Genomic DNA, 12,387 nt, shown 5'->3' with positions numbered 1-12,387 from the left:
TTTACTTGGTTCATTTTTGTATCGGTGCTTTGAATGTTCATTGTTAGTTGTTAGTGCTGAACAGAAATTCCTCTACAGAAATTGGCTTCAGTGAGTTAAGAATTTAGTATCCGTATTGTTTAAGTTATTGTGTTGTTTGCTGTATGTCGCGTGATAAGTCGTCTTATTTGTGGCTGTTTTTGTTTGGTATGGATATGATGGGTAAATTTAACAGCGCTAGTTTGCGTGCGGAAATTGGGGACAATGCGTTGTCCCTTATACAATTTGTGTAACTGTATGGGCTGCTGGCAGAAGTGGTTATGTGCGGCGAGTGTCGGCAGAAATCGCGGTCAGCATAAGTTCCGGCGTCTGTGACAAGGGAGGGTTACATGTGGCAGTGCCGCAGGGGCAACCTATGGCGCTCCGTAAGGCGTGGTACCTGGTTTGAGAGGTCGAGGTTAGGCATGCGAGAGACTGTGTTGACTTATTGTTTTTGCTGAAGATCCTCTCAGTTTTTGTGCACATGAGACTGATGTGAGTGAGAGGAAGGTTTGACTTATTTTCCTTTTGTAGCGAAGTGTGTTGTGAGTATTACGTACAGGGTAAGTTGGGTGGGCCTAGAGTAGTGGAGCTTGACGAGTCGCAGTTTGGGAAGAAGTATGGGAAAGGTAAGTCTCCGGTTGGTTTATTGGTGTGGGGGTCTGTTTCTGGAGGTGGCTATTCAGAGTATGTTTTGAGGGTTTTTGAGGGACGTACGAGGAGTGTATAGATGAGGGCAGAACAATAGTTTCCGATGCTTTTTCATATTATAGGGTGTTGGGTGAGAGGGGTATCATCATTTAGTAGTTAACCATAGTTTGGAATTCAAAAATTATGAGACTGGGGCATGTACAAATGGGTTTTGGGGGGCAGTTAAGTCAGATATTGGGAGGGGGAAGAGTAGTAGTTCTAACCCTCAGCCTCATTTAGACGAGTACTGTTGGCGGAAGAGCGTCTCTGGTGACTATTGCATTTTTCGCTTTTTTTAAGGGCTATGAGTAAATTGTATAGGGCGAAGGTGGATGGTTAAGGATCTGTTCCGAGGGTGCGGGCTGAAGCTTGGGTGGGGGTGGGAGGGGGTGGTGTTCGTAATGTTTGTGGATGGAAGTGGTGGAAGTGGGTGGGGATAGTGGTTATTTTATGTTGTGGAGGATCTGTTTTGTTGCAGTTGTTTGAGTTGTGTGTGATTGGGATTTGTTTATTTTTTTGGTATTTATTTGTTGATGGATCTGATTTTGGAGGGAGGGTGAAGGCTGGGGGGGTTTGTGGGTTGTAAGTGGGATTTGAGTTTTTTTGGTAGCTTTTTTTGTTGGACGGCTGACTGGTGGCTGTGTGTAGCGCAGGAACTTTGTGTTAAGTAATAGTTTTTTGTGTGTATTTTTCGTGTTTTATGTTCGGCGGGGTATTTCTCTGTTGTGTAGTTAGTGGTACTTACTGCATGTGTTGGTGGTTGAGGTTTTGGTATTGGCACTTTGAGTTGATTTATGTATGTTTGGGGAAGCACTTTTTAGTTTTTTTGCTGTCATTAGTTGTTTTTGAGCTGTATAGGTCATGGGAAGTATCTGATTCCAATGGGCTGTCGTAGCTGTGTTTTGGTATCGTGTGCCGCTGGGTGAAGTGAAGTGTTCGATTCCTATTATGTTTGTTTAGGTGTTCGTTTTGTGGCGATGGTGCAATTTTTGGAGATTCTAGGGTTTTATATTGTGGTATCGATAATTGTTGGTTAAGCTATGTAGGTGAAGGGAAGTAACCGACTCCTGAGGTTATTGTAAGTATTGGAATTTGGGAATTGTGTGTTTTCGATTTATGTCATCGTTTTGTGTGGTTTGGGATTGTGGTGTGTGTTTATATTTAGTTTGTCCCACCCAAAAGCCTCGAATTTCCCACACTGGTTCTGTTAGTTTGATTATAGTTTTGGAGAAAGATTTGTGTTGGTTTTTTAATTTATTTTCGTTTTCGTTATGTTTTCGTAATTACGTCATAGGCGCCCTATTTCAGTCGTCGTGAATGGTCCGATCCGCCATATTGCTGACGTCATTGGTCAAATCAGACGGGTGGAATCTGACGCTTCTGTGATCATGCTTATCTACGATATGAAATCAAAGTCTATAGACAACCTTATAGGAAATTAATATTCCTCAATAGTTTCCATATAGCATTAAAATAGTTTCCATATAGCATTAAACAAGACTAGCGAATTTAAATGCAAATTAGTACTCTGTGGCGACTCCGACGTTTATTACCTCAAGGATTCAAAACAAAAACCACTTCAACAATCACCTCTCATCATGCACAATACAATCATAGTCCCTACTAGAGTTTCTAGTAACAGTACCACTGTAACTGATTATATTGTCACAAATATTCTGTCAGAATTACACAGTATACACTGCTGAAAACAATTTATCCTACTGCATTATTTACTATAGATCAAAAGCACAGGAAATGTAATGTTAAGTATCAACCTCTACACAAATCATGAATAAGTTCACCAAAAATTTTGCTAAGAAAAGTTGGACCGAACTACTAGATATAAACAATGGCAAAATGTTAGTATCTGTATAACTAACTCTTGGGAACATACGAGTGTGGCTCCTCCCTACAAAAACAAATGTGGGTTTTGTAAGACAAATACTGGATAAGTAGGGGCATTAAGGTATCTAGTAGCAGACTCAAGGACCTGCATGTATTAGTTAAGTGCAGACAGAGTGCTCAAATATCAAGACATATCATACTAGGTCTAAGAAAATATGTAACGAAGTCTTATATGCTACAAAAATGGCTACTGAGAAGACTATTAGCTTTTCAGAAAGGAAGGCAAGGACAGCTTGGCAAATGTTAAATGAAGAAACAGATCATTAATGCAATAAAATAGACTGTCCCAAAGAAATTTCATGGAGTAACACCTTAATACGAAGTCCTGAATGAATAGTAAATGTCTGTAAATATCTGCGAACCTAAGACAGACATTATGACAATCTCAGCAACTAATGCTTTAAATGGGTAAAAGCTGAAGAAACAACCATTAAGTAATTCGATTTACTTGTTTTCTGCTAGTGAAGGAGAAGTAATTGGAGTTATAACCAGCCTGACGAACAGTAAGATTATTTATGAGGTTTCAAATCTACTCCTGAAACTGTCTTCTATCTTGATAGGTATGCCACTGGCCAAAGTATATAATGAGCCCATGACAGGACAGGGGGGGTGTTTCCCGAAAGCCCAAAAATTGGAAGGTTAATACCTTACTAATAAAGGGTGATGCAAGAGAACCCAAAAATTACGTACGTGAGTATTTTACCAAGAACAGCAAAAACCTTTGAACATATTCTGTACAAAAGTTGATAAAGTTTTTCACAACTCATGAAGTATCATCCAGAAGTCAGTATGGTTACCAGAAAGTAAGTCCACCACTACTGTTGCTCAAGATGTCACCGACTATGTGCTAGATGCTTTTGACTAGGAGGAAACTAGAACAGCTACATTTTGCTACCTGTCTAAAGCATTTTATCTAGTTAATTACGAATTACGTCTGGAGGAATTATAATTCTATGGGGTAACAGGTAATGCATTTGTTCAGTTCCTTTCTTCATAAACATGTATCAAAATATCGAAATAAAATTAAATAAACTTTACTCAGATACAAAGAAAATTATACATGGTGTACCACAAGAAGTGTGGTAGTGCCATTATTCCTCTTGATTAATGTAAATCTTCCTAATGACATCCAAAATTAAACCATCCTTTATGCCATTGCCAATATTGTGGTAAAGGTAGTAAATTTAGGAGAACATGCTCTACATACTGAAGTGGTTGTTATGGTAAATGGTTCTGCAGCAACAAATTAAATGGAATTACACGGAAACCAATTTCATCTTTTTTAAAATTAGCAAGGTCAAAAAATTAGTCAGAATTAAAAAACTGTATCTCAATCTCAACTCTGTTTTGATATTGAGAAGTTAAATGGTCAACATGGAAACTCGGATAAAACATTACTATGCAAAAATTTTGTTCCATTATGTCCTATTGGATTGAATTTTGCCGGCCGCGGTGGTCTAGCGGTTCTAGGCGCTCAGTCCGGAGCTGCGCGACTGCTACGGTCGCAGGTTCGAATCCTGCCTCGGGCATGGATGTGTGTGATGTCCTTAGGTTAGCTAGATTTAAGTAGTTCTAAGTTCTTGGGGACTGATGACCATAGACGTAAGTCCCATAGTGCTCAGAGCCATTTGAACCAATTTTATTGGATTGAATTTTGGGGGGTTGCAGTAAGTATGAGTAAGATCCTTATCATACAGGAAAAGATCATTCACGTAGTGACGAGGCGAAAGAATAATAGACCAAAATTCAAAGAACTGAACATCCTAACAGCAATAAATGTCTGTATCTACAGAATTCCAACACTCACAAAGGAGCACAGGTATCTCTACCAAATAAATGAAAAGTTCAATATGTAACCCGAAATTGCTGGAAGCTAAGGGCAATTCAGCACAGAACCAGCCAATTTAAGTATTATGTACATACCTGTAGGAATGTGCCTCTGTCTTCCAAATGTCATACAAATAGAGACTTTAAATGAATTTAAAAAAGTATTCGACAATATTGACAAAAAATCCATTTTATTCAATGCAGGAATTTATTGATGAAAGCGAAGTTGTTTATGTACGATAAACTTATGATTGACTAACATGTATGATCATTTATCTGTATAATATTAGTTTGCAACTGTGTGCAAAGAATGTACCTCCACCTTTAGTGTATAAGACCTGACAATGGCTATCTGTGAAGATGCATCATGTAACCACAATACAACATCAAAATAGCTTCTGAACAAATAATAGGTGTGATAACAATGCTATATAAAAATGGGATTATTTTAGCAATTATTTCAGGCTTTAATATTACTAATCTGATATGTTAATCGTAGGTAACGCATTTGACATCGTTGACAGTTTTGAAAGTTAGTTTTTAAGCTATGATCTGACATTTAATCAGTTTTGTACGTCATAAACCTTTAAGAACCTGCTCACACGAATAACTTTAGTATGCGTTATGGTGGTGTCATTGCACTTCACGTATTTCTAGATTGTATAAGTTGAGACAGTAGTCACATGGAATGTGACACATTCCAGGAATTGTCACTGATACAATTAAGCTTCTCTCCAATCGTAATTACACTCACTAGCTATTTGGATGATAGTGAAATGTGTGACACAGACCTAATGAAGTACGTAATTGCTTAATATTGTACAGAAGGTGACACTGGTTGGTTGGTTTGTTTGTTCGTTGTTACTAATAAAACAATGCCACAGATTTGAGAATAAAACAGACGGGACATTTAACACAAAACAGAAGGGAAAAAAACATGAGAACGAAGGAAACGCAACGAACACTGAAAGGAACTAAAGAGGACAACGAAACAGACCCTAGAGACAGTAGTAAAACGAGAAAGCATATTACAGTAGCTGTCCGACCACGAGAATAAAAAAGAAAAGCCAGACACACTGCAACACATTAAAACCTCCATCCTAAAAGCAATAGGGTGGAGGACAGAGAGACAAAGGACATACGCTGAAACTTAAATGATAAAACCCACCCAAACGAATAAAACGTAAAAATAAATCAGCCAATGAGGCGTTGTCAGATAAAATGAGCGGCAACGAATCCGGTAATTGAAAACTCCGTCACTGGGCAGTCAAAATGTGATATTGAAGCAGAATATGGGCCACTGTCTATCGGGCGCCCGCACCGACACTGAGTCGGGTCTTAAGGTTGGAAGAGGTAACCGTGGGTCGCCCAAGAGTGGCCAATGCGGAGCCAGCAGAGGACAACTGATTCCCTGCGAGAGGCCCGCATGGAAGACTTCCACACATTTGTAGTCTCCTTAATGGTACGGAGTTTGTTGTGCGTACTGTTATGCCATTCCGTCTCCCAAAGCCGAAAAGGCCTGTGGCGTAAGAAGGCAGGTCGGGTTCATAGATGCCCATCTCCATAATCTGTTTCTACGTAGCCTGTTTGGCCATCCTTTCGGCAAGTTCACTACCTGGGATACCGACATTTCCTGCGTTCCACACAAACACCACTGAACGACGGTACCGATCGAGGGCATAGGTGGACTCTTGGATGGACGCTACTAAAGGATGGCCAGGGTAGCACTGGTCAATCGTTTGTAGGCTACTCAGGAGGCGACAATGCGCGGGACAAGGAATAAAACTTAGTCCTACTTTCGGACTGCGACGTGTGACAGAAGCTTACATCATACAACTTTACAAAATTTCTATAGGGCGCCTTTGACTAAATGCATCCTAACCAGTATTTTCGATATTAAAGTGAGGTTCTGACTTCAGCATACAAAGGGGTCATAGAAGTATCTTCACAACCTGCGACATCATCGCGAAAAAACAGTGACCAGTATATGTCATAAGCTTCCTTTAATTTAGGTCTATGGTCACAAACTTTTTGTCAACAGATTACCGGTTTCGGTGTTTAATGACCATCATCAGATCTGCGGCAAAAATGGGAAAACCAAATACACTCGAAAACTGTATACAGCTTAAGAACAATACACAGACCATAATGAAAAGAAGTACTTACAAAATTTACATTTGTGCGCTTTAAATATGAAGGGGCAGACCTGTTTCATAAAACCAAAGTCCTAATGTACTGCAGCCATAGTGGCATTGTCAAATGTTAAATGCGGGATCAGCACCAGCATCGTCAAATACATGAAAGTAACAGTGGTTGACATGTGCTCTAGTGCCAATATTCTAAATAATGACTAATATTAAACACCGTTGATAGTCTACTGGGTAATATTAAACAATCATAAAACAAATCGGCAAATGAGCCACAAATGAAGGAAAACAGTGGTGCTCAGAATCAGCGCCCTCTGTTAGCGCTAACGCCAGAATTCCGCACAGGCGGGAAGTGGTTGGAGGAGCATGACCGGCAGAGGGCCCCTCGTACCCTGCGGCACTCCGTTGCAAGAAAAGAATGATAAAATTCCGTAACAGTGGATGATCCACATTATGTGATTAATGCAGTCTATGAAATGAATAAAGCGAAGTAGGCATTGGCCACAATCATATTGCCAGTTAAGCAATTTTGTTGGTTCTCAATTTTTGGCTTTATAAATTTTAAACTCCTCTAACAAATTAAGAGCAGACTTTTTCCGTTCTGCGAAAAATACGCATTCAATTCTGAATGCTCCCTATGGAATGACCAGTGTCAGGTAAACGCTTTCCCAAAGCCGTTTTGTGACTGCGGGTGTTCTTTAAACCTCAATTTAAAAGAGCGACCTGTTTGACCGATATAATATTTGTCACAGTTACTGCAGTCAATCCTGTATACTCTACAGCCATCAAATTTATCATAGTTCCCTTTCAGTTTCTGTTTTATTCGTTGTTTTAGGGTGTTGTTAACCTGAAAGCCACATCTGACAGACTTTTTACAACATTTTTCTACTTTCAGGGACATTTTGCCGTTAAATTTCATAGGAATTTTTTACATTTTATCTTTGCTGTCGCGTGTGCGTGTGCGTGTACGCGCTCGCCCGCTCTGTTTGTTAAACGTTTCTTTAGCTACTGTAGGGGCGCGTGACGTCATTTTTATAGAAATGCCGTTAGCTACCGCGATCTGCTTTCAAATGCTCAGCTCTTCACGTATTTCGTTTTCTCTTGTGAAGCGGCTGAGATGACAAAATTATAAATTGCGGACGCAGCTGTTAAGGTTAATAAGGCGTTGACTATTCAAAATAGTTCTAATAATGTGGTTAATCACGAGAGCCATATCTTAAAGGGTCTCAATACTAAGTTAGAGAAGCAGAAAGAAACCGTCATTCGTGCTGACAAGGGGAACACGGCAGTTCTTATATGTGAAGATGATTACATTATGAAAACCGAAGAATTTTTTTCAGAAAACGATGTTATGGAAATTCACAAAGACCCAACTGATGAGTTCCAGACTAATTTGCGACTAAAGACTGACAGCTCCCAATTTCTTCTTAACGATTATGAAAAAGAGATAGCTCAAAATAATGTCAAACTTCCCCAGCTCAGATCTCGAGTTAAGATCCACCAAGATGGGAGTCCGGTTAGTCCGATTATTAACAGTATTTTGTACTGTTTCTCCTGGGTGGACTTCGGTTTACATTTTTTTTAAACTAAATATTACGATAAATTTTATAAATAATCGACAAGTACGCCAAAGAAGAGAGAGAACTAAAATGGACATGTTACTCCATGGACTCTTGCGCTTCTATGCATGAAATCTTTCCCCTGTCATTCGCTTATCTGCTTTGATTCGGACCTAAGACGACGTTCTTATGTTAAGCTCATCTTGCTGTACCAGCTGATAATTTAAGTTTTACTTAAAACCCGAAAAATTTAATGGTTTTTTGTCAAAAGAATTTGTGTATGTGGTCAATCTATCGTAAATCTGATACCTTTATTTTCTTAAGTAGAATTTTTATTGTTAGGCGCCATCTTAGAAAAATATAAGATATTTCTTTTAGCTCATTTACGAGACGTGCCGTCGGTTGTAACAATTAACTTTATTTCAGATCCCACGCGACAGCAGGCAGCTACTAATAATTTAACAATTTTACTAAGATTTTCTTTGTATCAGGAGAACACCACAGGCGGAAAAGGTCTTGTCACAGGATTCTATTTCCATTACAGGATTTCATTTGTAGATGCTACTCTTTATCTTATATTGGAGAATCGAGACGAAACCACGATATCAAGTTACGTACAACAGTAGTGTACACCGCAAATGCTTGGCAAATATTCTCTGGTGCAATAAGCACACGACTTCCCACGAGCCTAGTGTTGGATAAATGAGAAAACGACAATTATCGACGATTACGTAACTACCTTGAGAAGTGAGCTAGTTTACTGCGTGCTTATACACGTCATGCTAAATGAAACAACATATTACACTGTTCATAATATTCCTACATTAGTTATTTCTCTTTTATGCTGATCCATTGCATTAATGTGTTTCTTTTTTATATAAGTCACGCTCATTTCATTTTATTGCATTACAATTTCATCACCATGCTATAAATTAAATGAGTTCCTTACTAATAAAATTAAATCAGTTTACACGCTCAATAATTATTTTGGGGTCAAAAACAGCGCTTAGCTAGCAAATGTAATTAAGGCTATACATATACCAAATAATGCGACATTAGCATCCTTGGATGTAAAAATCTTTACAGTGATGTCCGAGTAAAAGAAACTATTGACATTATTAGACGCAATCTCCTCCCACAACAAGATTAGTACTGCAGAGTGTAAATAAGTTTTTTTTTTTTTTGTGGGGTTTAAGGGCGCTCAACTACTGAGGTCATTAGCGCCCAGTCACTGTTGTTAGAGCACATGGAATCTAGTAAAACTCAAGGGGAGGGGGGAACACCAGAAAGACCTGACAAAGATGCAGATAAAATAAGTAAAAAGGTTAGATGTTTTTGGACAAGCCAGTCAAAGTTATAAAACGCAGAACACGAGCAGCTGCTCGAGCGTCATCAGCTAAAATATCCGGTGAAGTAGATGGCAGGGACAGGACAACACGAAATTGACTAAAACGGGGACACGACAATAAAACATGGCGCACTGTTAATGCCTGACCACAAGGGCACTGCGGGGCTGGGTCACCGGAGAGCAGGTAACGGTGGCTAAACCGGCAATGCCCAATCCGCAACCTGGTCAGAAGGACCTCCTCTCGCCGAGATGGTCGGGAGGAGGTTGTCCAAGCAGTTGGGAGCGGTTTTACTGCCCGGAGCTTGTTTCCGTGGAGGGATGACCAAGCATCCCACCACGACGACACAAGCCTCTTACATACATCCCCACGAACGTCAGATGACGGGACACAATGGGAGGCTGGCCGAGGCAGGAGGACTGCAGCCTTGGCTGCAGCATCCGCAGCCTCATTCCCAGGCACTCCTACATGTCCGGGAACCCACAGAAAGCTGACAGGAGAACCATTATCAGCGAAAGAATGGAGGGACTGCTGTATCCGGTGAATCAAGGGATGGACCGGATAGGGAGCTCCAAGGCTCTGAAGAGCACTGAGTGAGTCAGAGCAGACTACATACGATGAATGGCGGTGGCGGCGGGCATACTGAACGGCCTGATGGAGAGCAAAAAGCTCGGCCGTAAAGCTCGAACATTAGTCAAGGAGCCGGTATTTAAAGGTGGCGGCCCCAACGACAAAGGCACAGCCGACACCATCGTCAGTTTTGGAGCCATCGGTGTAAATAAAGGTGTGACCGGCAATTCACGAAATTCGACAAACCGTGAGCAATACACTGCAGCCGGAATACCCTCCTTCGGGAGTGAGCTGAGGTCGAGATAAATATGAACCGGAGCCTGGAGCCAAGGTGGTGTCGGGCTGTCACCCTCTCTGAAGGTGGTAGGGAGGGCAAAATCCAATTGTCGAAGCAGGCGACGGAAGCGGACTCCGGGGGGCAGCAGGGCAGACACATACAGCCCGTACTGACGGTCGAGAGAATCGGCGAAGAAGGACTGGTAAGAGGGGTGGTCGGGCATAGACAACAGCCGGCAGGCATACCGACACAGCAGTACGTAGCGCCGGTAGGTCAATGGTAATTCGGCAGCTTCAGCATAAAGACTCTCGACAGGACTAGTGTAGAAGGCTCCGGTCGCAAGACGTATCCCCCGATGGTGGATGGAGTTGAGCCGGCGTAAGAGGGATGGCCGAGCGGACGAGTAGACGAAGCTCCCATAATCCAGCTTTGATCGGACAATGGACCGATACAAGCGAAGCAGGTGCGATCCGCTCCCCAAGATGAACCGCTAAGAACTCTGAGGACATTAAGGGAACGTGTACAACGGGCCGCCAAATAAGAGACATGTGGAGACCAACACAGTTTCCTGTCCAACGTGAGCCCTAGAAACTTAGTTGTTCCCACGAATAGGAGAACAACGGAACCGAGATGTAAGTATGGCAGAAGGAACGCTTTATATCGCCAAAAGTTGATACAAACCGTCTTCTCTTCAGAGAACCGGAAGCCATTTGCCACGCTCCATGAGTAGAGGCTGTCTAGACAACGCTGAAGGCAGCGCTCCAGGTGGCATGTTCGCTGGGCACTGCAGTAGATCGCGAAGTCATCGACAAAGAGAGAGCCTGAGACATTAGGTGGAATATAATCCATGATTGGATTGATCGCGATGGCAAAGAGGACTACGCTCAAGACGGAGCCCTGAGGCACTCCATTCTCCTGGAGGAAGACGTCAGACAATACGGAACCCACACGTACCCTAAACTTTCGATCCGTTAAAAAGGAATCAATAAAAAGGGGCAGGCGACCGCGTAGGCCCCACCTGTGCATAGTGCGGAGGATACCTCCTCTCCAACAGGTATCATAAGTCTTCTCCAAGTCGAAGAACACGGCTACCGTTTGGCGCCTTCGCAAAAAGTTGTTCATGATGAATGTCGATAACGTCACAAGGTGGTCAACAGCGGAGCGGCGGCGACGAAAGCCGCATTGGACATTAGTGAGTAGCCGTCGAGATTCAAGAATCTAGACTAACCGAGCATTAACCATGCGCTCCATCACCTTACAGACACAGCTTGAAGGAGAAATGGGGCGGTAACTAGAAGGAAGGTGTCTATCCTTCCCGGGTTTGGGTATAGGAACAACGACGGCGTCACGACAACGCATGGGGACCTGACCTTCGGTCCAGACGCGATTGTAGGTACGAAGAAGGAAGCTTTTGCCCGCCGGAGAAAGGTGTGCCAGCATATGAACGTGAATGGCATCTGGCCCCAGAGCAGAGGACCGGGACAGTGCAAGCGCACGTTCGAGTTCCCGCATAGTAAAAGGGGCATTATAAGTTTCCAGATTCAGCGAGTGGAAGGAAGGTCGCCGAGCCTCTTCTGCCTCTTTCCAGGGAATGAGGGCAGGGTGGTAGTGGGCGGAGCTTGAAACCTTCGCGAAAAAGCGGCCAAAGGATCAACAAGGGCCTCATGACCTGAGGTCAGGCCAGGTATCGAGGAGTGGGCCTTAATGCCCGACAGCCGGCGCAGGCCACCCCAAATGACGGAAGAGGGAGTAAAACTGTTAAAGGAGCTGGTGAAAGATGACCAACAAGTTTTTTTGCTGTCTTTGATGACTCTACGGCATTGCGCTCGGAGTAGTTTGTATTCAATACAATTCGCCAACGTAGGATGGCGGCGAAAGGTGCGTAAAGCACGTCGTCGAGCACGGATAGCGTCCCGACAAGCCTCGTTCCACCAGGGGACGGAAACGCGACGTGAAGGAGAGGTAGTACGAGGAATGGAACGTTCGGCAGCATTGATGATAACAGCCGTGAGGTATTCGACCTGACTGTCACAACTGAGAAAATCGTG

This window comes from Schistocerca nitens, chromosome 1 (genome assembly GCF_023898315.1).
Source record: "Schistocerca nitens isolate TAMUIC-IGC-003100 chromosome 1, iqSchNite1.1, whole genome shotgun sequence".
NCBI classification, from domain to species: Eukaryota; Metazoa; Arthropoda; class Insecta; order Orthoptera; family Acrididae; genus Schistocerca; species Schistocerca nitens.
The sequence above is the reverse complement of the archived record's forward strand: the minus strand, read 5'-3'. Positions refer to the sequence as shown.